The 15,811-nt window shown below is 37.3% G+C and overlaps 1 protein-coding gene across 1 annotated transcript in view; it reads left to right on the top strand.

Moving 5' to 3' along the window:
* The window catches only part of BANK1 (B cell scaffold protein with ankyrin repeats 1), a 300,120-nt gene that overhangs the window by 109,423 nt on the left and 174,886 nt on the right, over positions 1–15,811 (top strand). The gene's annotated exons all lie outside the window — the stretch shown is intronic.

Here is a 15,811-nt window from a genome sequence, read left to right as displayed (position 1 = left end):
CATGAAGTTCAATTAATTACAGGAGAAAGCTTAGGAAAACAATGGTAAGTTGCTGAGGAATTTCTATAGAAATACCACCAGAGGTATTTTGAGAGATAAATTCAACAAATATTGATCAGGTGTAATTCCAGATGTCTATACATGAGGACAGTTCTTCAATTATTTGGTAAAATGTTCTATTTGTTAATCATTTATTATTCATTACTCCATATTTTCACTGAAATAAATTGGAGGCTTGGAGACTGTGAAGGGATGGTAGTCATGGGAATTGATAGAGTGAACCTTGAGCATTGATCTACCCTGAGGATGAGCCATGCCATTACACACAGATACACATGGTTCTTGAAAAGTTTGAAAATAAATGCTATGAGAATCAAACCTGTTTATCTTATTGTTGCCCATCTTCTTTTCTTTTCCAAGTTGTTTTTGGTAAGTTCTGAGTTTATTTCCTTGTTATGTCAATAATAATATGTAAAATGCTATTCCATGCCATTACGTCTTGGTCATTTCCATTGCTGTCTAGCCAACAAACTTCCTCATTTGACTTTTTCCACCCTAGGTAGGCAAATGTGGAAGAGTGTGAGGGTGGGGTAGTTGCAGAGATAAGATAGAAATATTCTCTTCCCTTGTAATGCTTCTTTGTTGACTTTAAAATAACATTTTCCATTGATCAGAATTTCCGATAGACCAAAGTTCTCCCTGGGAGAATAATAAAACGTTTTCAGATAGACTTGGTATAGTAATGTAATGTAGGCTGTTTGAATGAAACAGTCATAGAAATAATTCACAGACAACTTTCTAGTGTATGAATCATCAGGAGCTGTGAAATTTATATAAGGGATTGTAACAGGCAAACTTTTTTACTGATATATAAGATACTAGAATAAAAAAATATCTGAATACATTCCTTAAAGTAAGAGTGAGTATCATTTTGAGCAACTTCCATTTTGGTTGTAGATTTACATATAAACCCACATGATATGGGTCACCATGAAATCAGTTTGAATGTCTCTGACTTGGTATGGCAGTGAGGCAGAACAGCACACATGGTCAAGCACAGCTTGTTTAGCCCCTCTGTAGCTCTCCCATATTCTGTGTTTCAAGCCATCTTATGTAGTCTCTTCTTAGGGCAGAAGGTACATGAATCTCCCTAACTTCTCTTCGAAAGCCTTCCAAAGGCTGGGTAATGCAGAGAACCTCCTGTCATGCCGAGGAAAAATAAATAAAATAGCTCCATTTTTTTCCTTATTTTTATTGTTTACAATATTGCAGATGTCCCCAATCCCCACCCCCTTCGCCTGCTTTCACCGGCCCCTGCTCTTCCTTCCCTCTGGCCATCACCACACTGTTGCCTGTGTCTGAGATATACATATATGTTTTTTTAAATGGCTACAGTTGCTGGTTCAAATACTGTAAGTAGCAGTTAGTTTAGAAAAGAGGAAACTAGGTTACTTTGAGGCAATTTTTTTACCTTCAGCCAGAAAGGAGAACAGCCTTAGAAAAGCCCACACCGATATCTAGAAAAATCTGTCAAAACATACATCAATTAAATAGCAATATCTTAATCAGAAAGAGAGCAGCAGTCTAATGACATGTGAATGTATTAACTCAGACTATTATCTTCTAATATGTCTATGAAATGTGGAACATGTAACTGGATATTCAATATGTGCACAATAGTAACTATAGACCTATAGGCCCTATAGGCCTCAGATTTATCTTGAATTTGTAGGATCTTTATGTTCACAGAAAATAGCTCACTTGCTATCTGAGGAGAATGAAATGTCATTGGGTTGTCTCCTTTCATATCATCAAATGATGTAATCATGCAGAAAAATACAGAACAATATGAAAAACACTCTTTTACCCATAACTTACCTTTGCTGTATCATGACATTTTGTCCTGATTTGCTTCAGAACTTTTTTTAAAGAAATAAAACATTACAGGTCTCATTCAATTTCTCTGTTTCCCTCTGTGATTCCACAAATCTGAAAAGTAACCAGTACTTTAAATTTCTTACAATGAGCATTCTTGTATATGAATGCCTATGTATATGTGTAATAATTTCTCAGTAGAAATAATTACCAATAGAATTTCTGAGTTAAACAGGTATATACTTATTCTATAGTGCTAGATATTTTTAAATTTCCTTAGAAAATATTTGTACCAATTTATAGTTCCACCAGCAGTATTGTGCCATTGTTCCACATTATTTCTATGTTAAGAATTGTGAAGCAATTTATTTTTGCCAGCCTGACAGTTGTGAAGTGCTATCTCCCTTTTAATTAATATTTTTTTATTATAAGAATAGCTGAACATATTTTCTGTTAACTTACAATTTCATTTTTATTCTGTGACTTTCCATTTAATAGTCCTTTTTTATTTCTTTTAGCTGTTATTTTTCTTATTGAATTTTGGGAATTTTTTTCTTTTTTAATATGTATATTCTAGATAGTAAACATTTTCCAGTTTTATACATTGTGAATATCTACTTAATTGATGGTATGTCTTTCAGTTTATACATTAGCTTATGTAGGCATATGATTAGAGTTCACAATAAAACTTAATTTCTATTAGAACTAATCTCCACCTTATTTTTTAAATTGTTTTTACTCTTCTTACTTTGTCTATCATATTTAGGATTTGTTTGTCAAATTCCATTTAAATACTCTAATACAATTGAAATAAAATTATAGACTAATTTGGTAAAAACTGCTATTTGTATTATACTAACTCTGACCATAGTATGATATTTTATTTATTTGATCTTTGTATTTCTTTTAAAATTACATTTTTATAAAATTTGTCAAAACCTATCTTAAATTTATTTCTAGTTATAGTTTTGTTCAGATCAAAAATTTTATTTTAAAATTCTATTTTTTATATTATTTGTGACTGCTCTCTTCCTTCATATTTCTGGGATTGACCTATGTATCTCATAATGTATCATAGTTATACATAAAAAGAGGAGATTTTCAAATGATAAATTACTAAATTTACTCCCTGAAATGAAAATTGGTAACAGAGAGAATTAACATCAAGGATATATTACAATAAACATTTTCAAATGTCTTTCCAAAAAATGAATTTTGCCAAGCATTAGCAATCTTATTCATTCATTCATATAACAGAGGGGCACTATGGAAAAGCTGTGTTCATGGAGCTTTTGTTTTATTTAAAATAAACAATTAAACAACCACAGCAGCACAAAATAAACATTATTATTTCAAATAGTAATATGATTATGAGAAAAATAAAGCAAAGGGAGAGGATAGAGAATTAAGAAGTGATGAGAAACCATGCAACGAATTTAACCATGATTTGGTGTCATCTCTTTTATATTTAAAAAATATTATCTTGCTGCTATGCAGAGAACAGATGACAGGCATTTATAAATGGGAGCAGGGGCTAGATAGGAGGCTATTCTAGAAATCTCGGGGGAGACATGATGGTGGCTATCACCTGCTGTTAACAGTGGAGGCATTGAGACCTGCTCTTACTTGGTAGATATTTGAAAGTAAAGGTGGGGGACTTGCTAAAAATTGTCATAAGCCCAAGAAGGAGGTAATGCATGGTGTTCACAGCCATGACCTAGATGAGATCATTCTGTAAAGAATGTAGTTCATAGAAAAGGTCTGAGTCCTGGGCAGTGTGATATCTAAAGGTCTAAAAGAGAAATTTCCATCACAGCAGACTGAGAAGGAGCACCCACTGAATTACAAGTGTGGTTTCTTTAGGGCCAAATGAAGAAAAGTATTTCTGAGAAAAGGAAGTAATCAACTATGTCATATCTTACTGCAGAAGAGAGTGAAAACATGCCACAAAATAATTTGTGAATTGCAAAACTGCTAGTGCCAAAAATGTGCCCCCAGTGGAGCTAGGTATTCCCAAAATATTTGTAGCAGAAATATCACATAAATTTGATGGTTTTTCCTGAAAGTCTGTATCAATAGATGGTGTCTATTGAGCAAATACTGGGAAAACAAAGGGCTCCTCGAGACTCTCAAATTCTGAAAAATATCTAGAAATAATTGTAAATGATATTCAGAGAACATAAGATGTCAACAAGTGAAAAACAATGCACTATCCAGAAGAAACAGAGAAGAGGATTGTGTATAGTTACAATTCACTGCTCCTTGGGCTCATTTTCCACTGTAGTGAACGAAAATTTCATTTGGTATACACCCTTCACTTATTTTAAGCATATCTGAAGTTGAATACTGAGTTGAGATATACAGATGTTGGAATAAAGTATGAATATTAGTCTACAAGAAAAATTATAAACAGAGCAATGTGAAATACAAGGGACAGGATAGCAGATGAGTTTAAAAAAAATGTAACAGATTAGGCTGAGAATCCATAGTGTGTGGTAATAGCAGGATTAACAACACATAAAGTAAGGGTTGAAAGCTGAAACAGTTAGCTGCATTATCTTCCAGCTACTGTCTTACCATTCTTATTCAGCTGAGGACCAGTTAGTATTTAGGTCATCCTAGAAACCAGAAAGGTAAGTTGGAAAGATGATCACAAGTACTTCTTGAAATAATGGGAATCTGGAAAAGAAGCATGACCTCTACCCATGATATCTGACTGGCTATAAGAAATTACATACTCTGTGATCATTAAATTCAGATTATGGATGGGGATTACTTCTGTAAGAATATACTGTGTGATGTTTGGTTGAAATATTGTTTCTAACAGAGCTTTATTTCTCCAAGGACTATAAGACTGTGTATTTATCTAAGAAATAAATTAAGATAACTATCTTTCAGCATATAATTTTCCTTTCCATTAGAGTCTTTTCCAATGATTAGACATGAGAAGGTATTTTTAAGTATGTAAACCATAAGAATTTCCTCCTACTTTTGTAGCTGTTGTGAAGTAATGGTTCTCAAACCTAGAGTTTTTATTCTCTGAAATTCTTGACAGGTCAGAATGCCCCCTATGGTATCCTATTACTAACTCCCTCCAAACATACCGCCTTCTGCATCCTAAAGGGACTCATTTGATCTCTGGATTCTGACATCAACATTTAGTTACAGAAGATTTTTGTAGTGTCACTATAGATCTAAAGACTCATTACGTTACTCTGAAAAGGACAGGAACTCAAAGATGTAGAATTTATTTTAATGTGTTGTATCTATCTATAAGTTGTGGTTTACCAAAACCACTGTAGTCATTTTCTTCACCAAATTAGCCAAAGTTCTCCAAAGAAACAGAACCAATAGGATGTGTGTGTGTGTGTGTGTGTGTGTGTGTGTGTGTGTGTGTGTGTACACATAGAGAGAGGCAGAGACAGAGACAGACAGAGAGACAGGGAAAGAGAAAGACAGAGACAGAGACATATTTACAGAATTGGCTCACACTGTTGTGAAACTAGCAATTCTGAAAAGTTCTAAAACCTGAAGGGCAGGCCAGCTGGCTGGAGATTTTGGCAGAAGTTGATGTTCAATCTTCAGTCCAAACGTGGTCTAGAGACAGAATTTCTTCCTATTTCGTGCATATTAGTCTTCCTCTTAGGGCCTCCAACCGGTAAAATGAGGATAATATGCTTTATTCAAAGTTTACTAATATAAATATTGATCACATCTAAAAACACCACAGTAACAGCTAGATTGCTGTGTGGCTGAAAACCTAGGCACCATAGCCTGGTCAAGTTGATACATAAAATTAACTACTACACTTACCACTTTCCCATTCAGAGGTTGGGAGCTCTAAACAACTATAATTTACTCATGCACTTTTGAGGATCCCCAACAATCAGTTAAATAAACACTGGTTAATAGATTTATGAAGTTACTGTTATCTAGTGGGTAGAAAAATCTTTCAAAGTATTTTCTCCTGGTTTATACTGAGGATGTGCTAATTTATGATAATAGATATGACTTGGGTCATGTACATAATATAAATTCTCGGTCAGGAAATATAGATGTTGCTTGCTGTGTTATGACATGCTGAATTATAGAGCTATTACCACTTTCCTGTTTCAGGAGAGTTCTGTGTAAGTTAACATCTCTTGCTTAATGCAGTAAGCTAAATAATTTCTCCTAAAAGAAAGTCACATCCTACCCTGGCTGGTGGCTCGGTGGATTGTGTGCCAGCCTGCAAACCAAAGGGTTGCTGGTTTGATTCCCAGTCAGGGCACATGCCTAGGCTGCAAGCCAGGTCCCAAGTAGCGGGTGCTTGAGAGGCAATCACACATTGCTGTTTCTCTCCCTTTCTTTCTCCCTCCCTTCCTCTCTCTCTAAAAATAAATAAAATCTTTTTTTTTAAAAAAAGAATACCAGTAATAAAGTCACATCCCAATTCCCAGATTTGAGAATGTTACCTTGTATGGCAAATGGGACTTTGTCTGGGGTCCTATATCAGAATGTTTTCTCCTCCACAAAACAAGTGCTCTGTCATGTTTATTAATGTCTAATGACACAGGAGCTAAGTTTATAGTCAATATACTCAAAGACACTTGTTTCTAATTTGACTTACTCCCATGTAATTGTATTGCTGACAGCTACCCTATCAACTATCACACATGCCCCTCCCTATAGCAATAATTTTTGTCACCATTTCTAGTGAATATTATTTTTCTTTCTCCCTTGTGACCTTATAGTTATGAGCCTGAATGTTTTCTTAAATCCAACTCTTCCCTTCTGAGCCTAAACAAACAATATCAAAGTCCTGTTAAAATTTCTTTGAAATGTCTGACATCTCTGTTCTTTTACGTTTATTTTCCCTGCCACCGCTTTAATTCAGATCACCAATTATGTCTCCTTCTTCCTGAAAAATTCTTCTAGTAGGTTTCTGTAAACATGTTTCACCTTTCTTTCCAATCCATCCTGCAAATAGGTGCTTCCCCAATCATTCTCATATTCTGTTTTCATTCTATCACTATATTACATAAAATGATGCTCCCAAAGGCATCTTAAGCTCTACCCAGTTATTTTATTTCTCACAGAACTGCCTGGGTTTTCTTCATTTCCTTAGTTCATTTTTATTATCAAAATTATTTAATTTTTTTAGAGACTAAATCTCGTGCTTGAGACTACAAGTAGTCCTAAAAAAAAAAAATGCTGAATAATTGTTCCTACTGAAATCAAGCATCCTTGCCTGATATGTTCATTTACTGCTTGTTGCACACATTCCTTGAATTTCCATGTGAGACCAACCAAAGCCAGTGGACGACTTTCTAACTATAAGGCGTGACCCTGCAGTAGAACGGTTAGCCGTCTAATCCCAACCCAGCCCATCTGGTTTCCACACTTTGTTTCCTGGCTCTTTCTAGGATCATTCCTGGTTTCCTCCTAGGTTTTTGGTTTCTTTACTGTCAAGATTCAGCAGAGTTGCCTTGGCTGCTGTGGCTCAGTGAATTGAGTGCCAGCCTGTGAACCAAGGGGTTGCCCGTTGGATTCCCAGTCAGGGCACATGCCTGGGTTGCAGGTCAGATCCCTAGTAGGGGCCATATGAGAGGCAACCACACATTGATGCTTCCCTCCCTTCCCCTCTCAAAAGGAGGGAAAGAAGGAAAGAGGGAAGGATGGAAGGAAGGAAGGAAGGAAAAGGAAGGAAGGAAGGAAGGGAGGAAGGGAGGAAGGAAAAAGGAAGGAAGGAAGGAAGGGAGGGAGGGAGGAAGGAAAAAGGAAGGAAGGAAGGAAGGAAGGAAGGAAGGGAGGGAGGGAGGAAGGAAAAAGAAAGAAAGGAAGGAAGGAAGGAAGGAAGGAAAGGGGGAGGAACGAAGAAAGATTCAGCAGAGTCAGTGTTGGTAATTTTCAAAAGACATTTTTTTAAATGAACACAGAGAAACAGAACATAATCATGCACGTATAGACACAAAATTTCTAGAGATTTCTTATTTTAACCCAACGTTAACCACAGATTGGCTGGGCTGGTTAAGCATGGAGAAACCACACTCTTCAGTACCTCATCACTGTCTAGGTTTGATAGTGGAAGGTGGATAATAAATATATTCAAATGCATGAGATTTATCTTTACTCCTGGAATTGTTGTCAATTCCAGGAAGTTCTAGTAAGAACCACACATTATTCTTTGCTTCCTAACATTATCACCAGACATGGACTCCAAACTCTAAGACTGTTCACTGTGGCCTGATGGACTGCCTTAGTCTTGTTCTGTATGTTGCCTTATTACTCCCTGCCTATTTCTGCCCCACTGCTCTGGATAAAGAGGCATTTCACCTAATGTCCTCAGGTAGACCTTCTATGAGATCAAACTCTCTTGTACCAACCTGCTACTTACATGTTCTGCTGCTCTGCTATTACTTATTCTGACCTAGGTGTCTAAAATCCCTACCTCTCAACCCCATTCATTAGCCATCATGTTTCTTTTCATTCCTTTTCCTTTGTCCCCTTTTCTTTTTCTTTCCCTCTTATTACTGCTGCTGCTAATTTTATGGTGATTTCTATATATTAGGGTGTTCAGTGAACAGTGAACTCTTTCTGAAGTCAAGGTTACATGCTCCATTAATTTCTCATGCTTCCTGTCAATTCATCACTCAGATATTTACATATTCAGAACATCAGTCTTCCAGAAGTCTATTTTTGTAGTTTTATAAAACTTTCTAATCTTAAACACAGTTACCACATACATAAAGAATTTTCACCAAAATTAAAAAGATGTAAGTCTTACATTACCTAAGAATAAGAGAGCAAGGATTCACTTTCATCCTATATTTTTCCTATCATTTTGCCTGAAAAGCAGGGAAGAGGGAAAATTAGCAAGATAGACTCAAGACCCTAGGACTGTTCTTTCTATCTCCAGGGTGGTTGCCAATGTGAGCTCTAACCATGCCTAGTTTGGGTTTTCATGTGGTGGGCCCTGAACACAGAGGCGGCTGGGGGGAGGCCTCAGAAATCATGGGTTTGGGTGCTGGCAGCTTCCTCTATCAGTCCCACACCCTGAGGAGCAGGCCACAGGCTGCTCTGAGAGCCTGCTCAACTGTGGGAAAGAAAGGAAAAAAGCCTTCGCACTTTTGAGAATGACTGGCTGTGTTGCAATTGAAACCTCTTCTGAACTCCCTCTCCAAAAGGAAAAAGGGGCCTTTAGAAGGCTTTCAAGTGCAGTTGATTCTCTTTATTTATACTAGTTCTGTTCTATAAAGTCTCTGAACAAGAGAATACTGAACCACTGCTCCCAGGAGAAATACAGGGATTAAGTTTCCACCAGCTCTGGTCACAAGTTTCATCAACTGATCAATATATAATATTGTTTTATGTGTGTTTCTGTTTAAAGACACATTATTTAACATATACCTTTTTGTATTCTTTTTAAAATTGTTGTTCAATTAAAGCTGTCTCCATTTCTGCCCCATTACTCTCTCCTGTCCTACCCAAACCCTTCCTTCCATATTCAATCCTCCCCCCAACCATTCTCCTTGTCCACGAATCATTTTTACATGTTCTTTGACCTGACCCTTCCCTTTGTTTCCCGTTATCCCCCTCCCCACTCCCCTCTGGTCACTGACAGATTGTTCTTTATTTCCATATCTCTAGCTCTATTTTGCTTGCTTGTTTGTTTTGTTGATTTGGTTCTACTTATAGATGAGATCATATGGTATTTGTCTTTCTTTGTCTGGCTTATTTCACTTACAAAAATGCTCTCCAGTTTCATCCATGCTGTCACAAATCCATGTCTCTATGGTCAATTCATATTTGACAAAGGGGACAGGAGCATAAAAATGGAGTAAAAACAGCCTCTTCAACAAATGGTGTTGAGAGATCTGGACAGCTACATACAAAAAAATGAAACTCAACCACCAACTTACACCATGTACAAAAATAAATTCAAGATGGATAAAAGACTTAAATATCAGTCAGGACACCATAAAATTCCTAGAGGAGAACATAGGCAGGAAGATTTCAGATATTCCATGCAACAATATTTTCACCAATATGTCCCCTAGAGCAATGGATATAAAGGAAAGAATAAACAAATGTGACTACATCAAATTAAAAACTTTCTGCATGGCTGAACTCACCACCAATAACATTATAATATATGTCTGAATGAAGCTTATATAATACAATTATTTTCTTGTTAGTAGCACTAGATAGCTCTTCAGCACCATGGCAAGGGGCCACGTAAAACAACTAAATCACCAGCCTTGATCATGTTTTGTACATGACTGCAGATAGTGCAAATGGTGGCCAGTTCCTTTCTACTTCCCCACTATTTGTCAACCCAAAGCCTATTTTTCTTTCCAAGGAATCTGAGGTCTACATTGATTGGATTGAAGTCTCCCCACAGGGTGTCTCTAGGACCCTTCATACTAACTGTGCATCTCTTCAGAGTGATGTGGACATTTTCTGGGATGTTGACATTTTGATTGCTGAGAATGGTCTTCATCCTCGCTGTATGCTCACCTCCTCATCCACGTTGTGTTTCAGGAGAATGGTTCTCTTGTTGAAATCAGAAATTTTGAGGGCAAAAAATGCATCAGCAGGGTTCAGATGAGGTCAGGAGTTGGCTTGTTCAGTATCTCAAGCCTGGTAAAATTAGTTGATTTTTGAAGGAAATGACGTTGAACTTGTACAAATTGAGCTGCTGTGTTTCAGCAAGCCACAACTGTTTAAAAAAAGGTATTGGGAAATTTTTTAATATTTCTGAGAAAGTAACAGTTCAGCAGGCTAATGAATGAGACCTAAGTCATGCAGCTGTAGAAACAGCAAGATACTGAATGATTCCTCAGACTCATTTGTGATTTTATTTATTTATTTAATATATTTTATTGATTATGCTATTATAATTGTCCCCATTTTATCCCTTTGCCACACTCTGCCCAGTACTTCACATTTCCTCTGGCAGTCGCCCCTTTAGTTCATGTCCATGGATCATGCATGTAAGTCCTTTGGTTGCTCCATTTCTTTTTTTTTCTACTAGGCTCTTTTTTTTTAAATGATTTTTTATTTGTTTCTTTTTCCCCCATTACCACCTAGTCCCTTTACCCATCCTTCCCCAAACAGACCTTTTTTTAATATGTGCTTATTGATTATGTTATTACAGTTCTCCCATTTATTTCTCCCCTTTATTCCTCTCCACCCTGCACCCCCACCCTGTCCCCCCAGCATTCCCCTCCACCCCAACTTAGTTCATGTCCATGGGTCGTACATATAAGTTCTTTGGCTTCTCCATTTCTTATACTATTCTTAACCTCCCCCTGTCTATTTTGTACCTACTATTTATGCTTCTTATTCCCTGTACCGTTTTTCCCATTCTTCCACCTCCCTCTCCTCTCTGATTTCCATTTCTGTGATCCTGTTCCTGTTCTAGTTGTTTGCTTAGTTTGTTTTTGTTTTTGTTGCTTAAGGTTCATTTGTTGATAGCTGAGTTTGTTACCATTTTACTGTTCATAGTTCCTGATCTTCATCTTTTTCTTAGATAAGTCTTTTTAACATTTCATATAATAAGGGCTTGGTGATGATGAACTCCTTTAACTTTATCTTACCTGGGAAGCACTTTATCTTCCCTTCCATTCTAAATGACAGCTTTGCTAGATAGAGTAATCTTAGATGTAGGTTCTTGTCTTTCATGACTTTGAATACTTCTTTCCATCCCCTTCTTGCCTGCAAGATTTCTTTTGAGAATCAGCTGATAGTCTTATGGGAATTCCTTTGTAGGTAACTGTCTCCTTTTCTCTTGCTGCTTTTAAGATTCTCTCCTTATCTTTGATCTTGGGTAATGCAATTATGATGTGCCTTGGTGTGTACTTCCTTGGGTCCAACTTCTTTGGGACTCTCTGAGCTTCCTGATCTCCTGGAAGTGTATTCCTTTCGCCAGATTGGGGAAGTTTTCTTTCATTATAATTTCCAAATAAGTTTTCAATTTCTTGTTCTTCCTCTTCTCCTTCTGGCACCACTGTGATTCAGATATTGGAAAGTTTAAAGTTTTCCCAGAGGTTCCTAAGCCTCCCCTCATTTTCTTAAATTCTTGTTTCTTCATTCTGTTCTTATTGGATGCTTATCTATTCCTTCTGCTCCAAATAATTGATTTGAGTCCTGGTTTCCTTACCTTTACTGTTGGTTCCCTGTAAATTTTTTATTTCACTTTGCATAGCCTTCACTTTTGCAACCATAGTCAACCAATTCTGTGAGTATCCTGATTACCTGTGTTTTGAACTGTTCGTCTGATAAGTTGGCTATCTCTTCATTGCTTAGTTCTATTTTTAGAGCTTTTACTTGTTCTTTCATTTGGGCCATATTTCTTTGTCTCAGCATGCCTGTTATGTGGGAAGGGCTGGAGCCTTAGGTATTTGCCAGGGTAGGGCAACCCAGGTCACTGCATTGTGGTGCTGTATATAGGGGAGGGGTACAAGAGGGTATAGTGCTGCTTGTTCGGTTGCCAGACAGCTTTCAGTCATTTCCCCCATTACCCACAAGCAAGTTGGGCCCTTCTGGTGCTGATTTCTGGGTGGGTGGGTTTGTGTACATTCTGCAACCCTGTGGGTCTCTCCAATGGACTCTCCTGTGAGGCTGGGAGTTTCTCTTGCCTCCACAATCCCCACAGATTTTTACGACCAGAGGTTTTGAGGCTTTCTTTCCCCATGCTGGAACCCTGGATTGCGCAGACTGTCTCACTCTCCAGCTGTTCCTCATGGTTTATCTGCATGCTAATGCGGGACCATCCAGTCCATCAGCTGCCACCTTGCCTTCTGGGTCCTCCAGCCGCCGCCTTGCCGTGTGGCCTCTCCACCCCAGCTGCCTGTATCTGCCCTTCCTACTGGTCTGGATGAATGTTTCTTCTTTAGCTCCTTGGTTGCCAGACTTCCATAGAGTTCTATTTTCTGGCAGTCTGGTTATTTTTTGTTTTCAAATTTGTTGTTGTCTTTCTTTTGGTTGTGCAAGGGGGCAGAATGTATCTACTTATGCCTCCATCTTGGCCGGACATCTGGATACTCCATTTCTTATACTGTTCTTAATATCCCTCTGCCTATTCAGTACCTACTACTTTATACTTCTTAATCCCTGCACCTTTTCCCCCATTCTTCCAATTCCTTCTCTCAGCTGATAACCATTGAAATTATCTCCATATCTATGATTCTGTTCTTGTTCTGGTTGTTTGCTTAGCTTGTTTTTTAGATTCAATTGTTGATAGTTGTGAACTTATTGCCATTTTAATGTTCATAATTTTGATCTTCTTTTTCTTAAATAAGTCCCTTTAACATTTCATATAATAAGGTCTTGGTAATGATGAACTCCTTTAGCTTTACCTTGTCTGGGAAGCACTTTATCTGCTCCTCAATTCTAAATGATAGCTTTGCTGGATAGAGTCATCTAGGTTGTAGATCCTTGCTTTTCATCACAATGAATACTTCTTGCCAATCTCTCCTACCCTGAAAAGTTTCTCTTGAGAAATCACTGACAGTCTTTTGGAGAATACTTTGTAGGTAACTATCATCTTTTCTCTTTTGCTTTTAAGATTCTCTCTTTATCTTTAACTTTTGCATTTTAATTATGATGTGTCTTGGAGTGGACCTCCCTGGGTCTATCTTGTTCAGGACTCTCTGTACTTCTTGGAATTGTATGATTTTTTTCCTTCACCAAGTTAAGAAAGTTTTCTTTCAACATTTTTTTCAAATAAATTTTCAATTTCTTTCCCTTTCTCTTATTCTGACGTCCTTATAATGTAGATGTTGGTGTGCTTGATGTCCCAGAGGCTCCTTACCCTATCCTCATTTTTTTTTCTTTTTTCTTTTTGTTGTTCTGATTGATATTTTTCTTCCTTGTGTTCCAAATCATTGATTTGATTCTCAGCTTCATCCACTCTGCTGTTGTTTTCCTATAAATTGTTCTTTATTTCAATTAGTGTGTCCTTCCTTTCTGGCTGGATTTTTTTTGTGCTGCTGAGGTCCTCACTCAGTTCCTTGAGCATCCTTATAACTAACATTTTGAACTCTGCATTTGATAGATTGCTTATCTCCATTTTGTTTAGTTCTTTTTCTGGAGTTTTGATCTGTTCTTTTATTTGGGCCATGTTTCTTTGTCTCCTAATTTTGGCAGCCTCCCTGTGTTTGTTTCTATGTATCAGGAGGAGCTGCTTTGATTCCCTGTCTTGGTAGCATGGCCTAATGTAGAAAAGTGCATCCTTAAGTTGGATGGGGCAGAGCCTCATGTAATCACCTGGGTGGAACAACCCATGTGAACCAGGTTGGTGGAGTCTCAGAGATAATGGTGTCACTGTTCTGTGGCTCTCTGTGGAGGAGGGCTCAGAAAAGGAACAATGGCTGCTGCCCAGCCTCTGGAGTTTTGTCTGGGAGGGACCTGTCCCCCAGCACTCACCCTGCACCAGACACTTTATTTTCTCCCTGTATGCCACTGGTGCCCTTCAGGATGCCGTCCTGGTGCTGGAACCCAGAGGGCATGAGTCTGTGTAAGTCCTCAGTCTGTTGCCAACCCTTTAAGGGGAGATACCTGAGAATCTTGCAGTTTCTTCTGCCACCCTAACCACCACTGGTTTTTGTAGCCAGAAGTTATGGGGACTTATCTTCCTGGCACTGGAACCCTGAGCTTGGGGACCTGGTTGGGGCTGGGATATATCACTCCTGAGATATCCCTCCTGATTTTTATCTACCACACATTTGTGTAGGACCACCCATTCTGCTTATCTGCATCTCCATATCTCCACCCCTCTTACTCATCTGAAAGAATGTGACTTTCTTTAATTCCTCGGTTGTTGGACTTCCATACAGCTCTATTTTCTGATGATTCTGAGTGATAGTGGTTTTTTTGTTTAGTTGTAATTGTTGCTGTGGTTGTCCAAGGAAGTGAGCCATTTTTACCTATGCCTCCACCTTGACTGGAAGTATTTTTTGTGATATTTTAAAAATTCAGTTAAAGTCATGTATGGGGGGGGGAGCAACTAAATCACCAACAAAAATGCAAAAATGTGAAAAATGTGGCACTACATAGGTCACAAAAAGGCCACTTGTTAACAGTATGAAAGCTAAAACAAGAATTGTTAGACTTCAGCTGGGAATGTACACTGCAGGTGACTCAAATTTTTCACTGCTCCCCACATGTCCACAAGTGACTGGTAAAGCACCATAAGTACTGATTTTTGGGATTATAAATACATTATTATTAATAGGCAAATTTGCAAATATGGAATCCTGAAGTAATGAAAATCAACTTTACTGATTTGTATGAAAAATACATTGGACCTAGGTTTAACACCTGATGAATAGATGTTATTATCCTCATTTAGTGCTTCAGAAAATTGAGACACAGAAAGTTTAAGTAGCTCATCCAAATCACACTATTTGTAAAGCTGGAGTTGAGACTCTACCCATGTAATCTTGTCCTGAAGCCCTAATATTTAAGCAAATAATGTCTCTTGAAAGAAAAAAATGTAAGAGTTTTTAATTTTAGGGTTTAAAATAATAAAATGCATTATTTTTTATTTTATTAAGATGAAATCAAGATTCATTTGAATATAATACTAATTGGAAATTTAAGAGTTTAACTAAAACATTTGAAAACAGAATATCTGGTATGAAGTTTCTTGAGAAAATTAACAAGGGACATTCAAAATAGATGCAAGTTTTAAGTTTTTTCTTAAATATTTAAGGGAATATTTCAGTAACGAGAATGCAGTTGCAAAAATTAATGAGCTGAGTACAAAATTGAGGTTAACATTAATGTGTATATCTGTGAACTTCCAATTCTTATATTTTACATAATATAAGAGAGAACAAAACTGCAGTAAAGGTCTTTGATGGACCATTATTTCTCTTGTTTATGTAATTTATATAATCAAGGTTTTAGAAATGTGATAACCTTAGCAGTGTGTTTTGTTGCTTTGAAA

The sequence above is a fragment of the Pteronotus mesoamericanus genome, unplaced genomic scaffold (genome assembly GCF_021234165.1).
Source record: "Pteronotus mesoamericanus isolate MK-2021 breed Mesoamerican mustached bat unplaced genomic scaffold, CSHL_Meso_final scaffold_232, whole genome shotgun sequence".
Classification (NCBI taxonomy): domain Eukaryota; kingdom Metazoa; phylum Chordata; class Mammalia; order Chiroptera; family Mormoopidae; genus Pteronotus; species Pteronotus mesoamericanus.
Note: the sequence above shows the minus strand (reverse complement) of the source record. Positions and strands in the feature narration are given on the sequence as shown.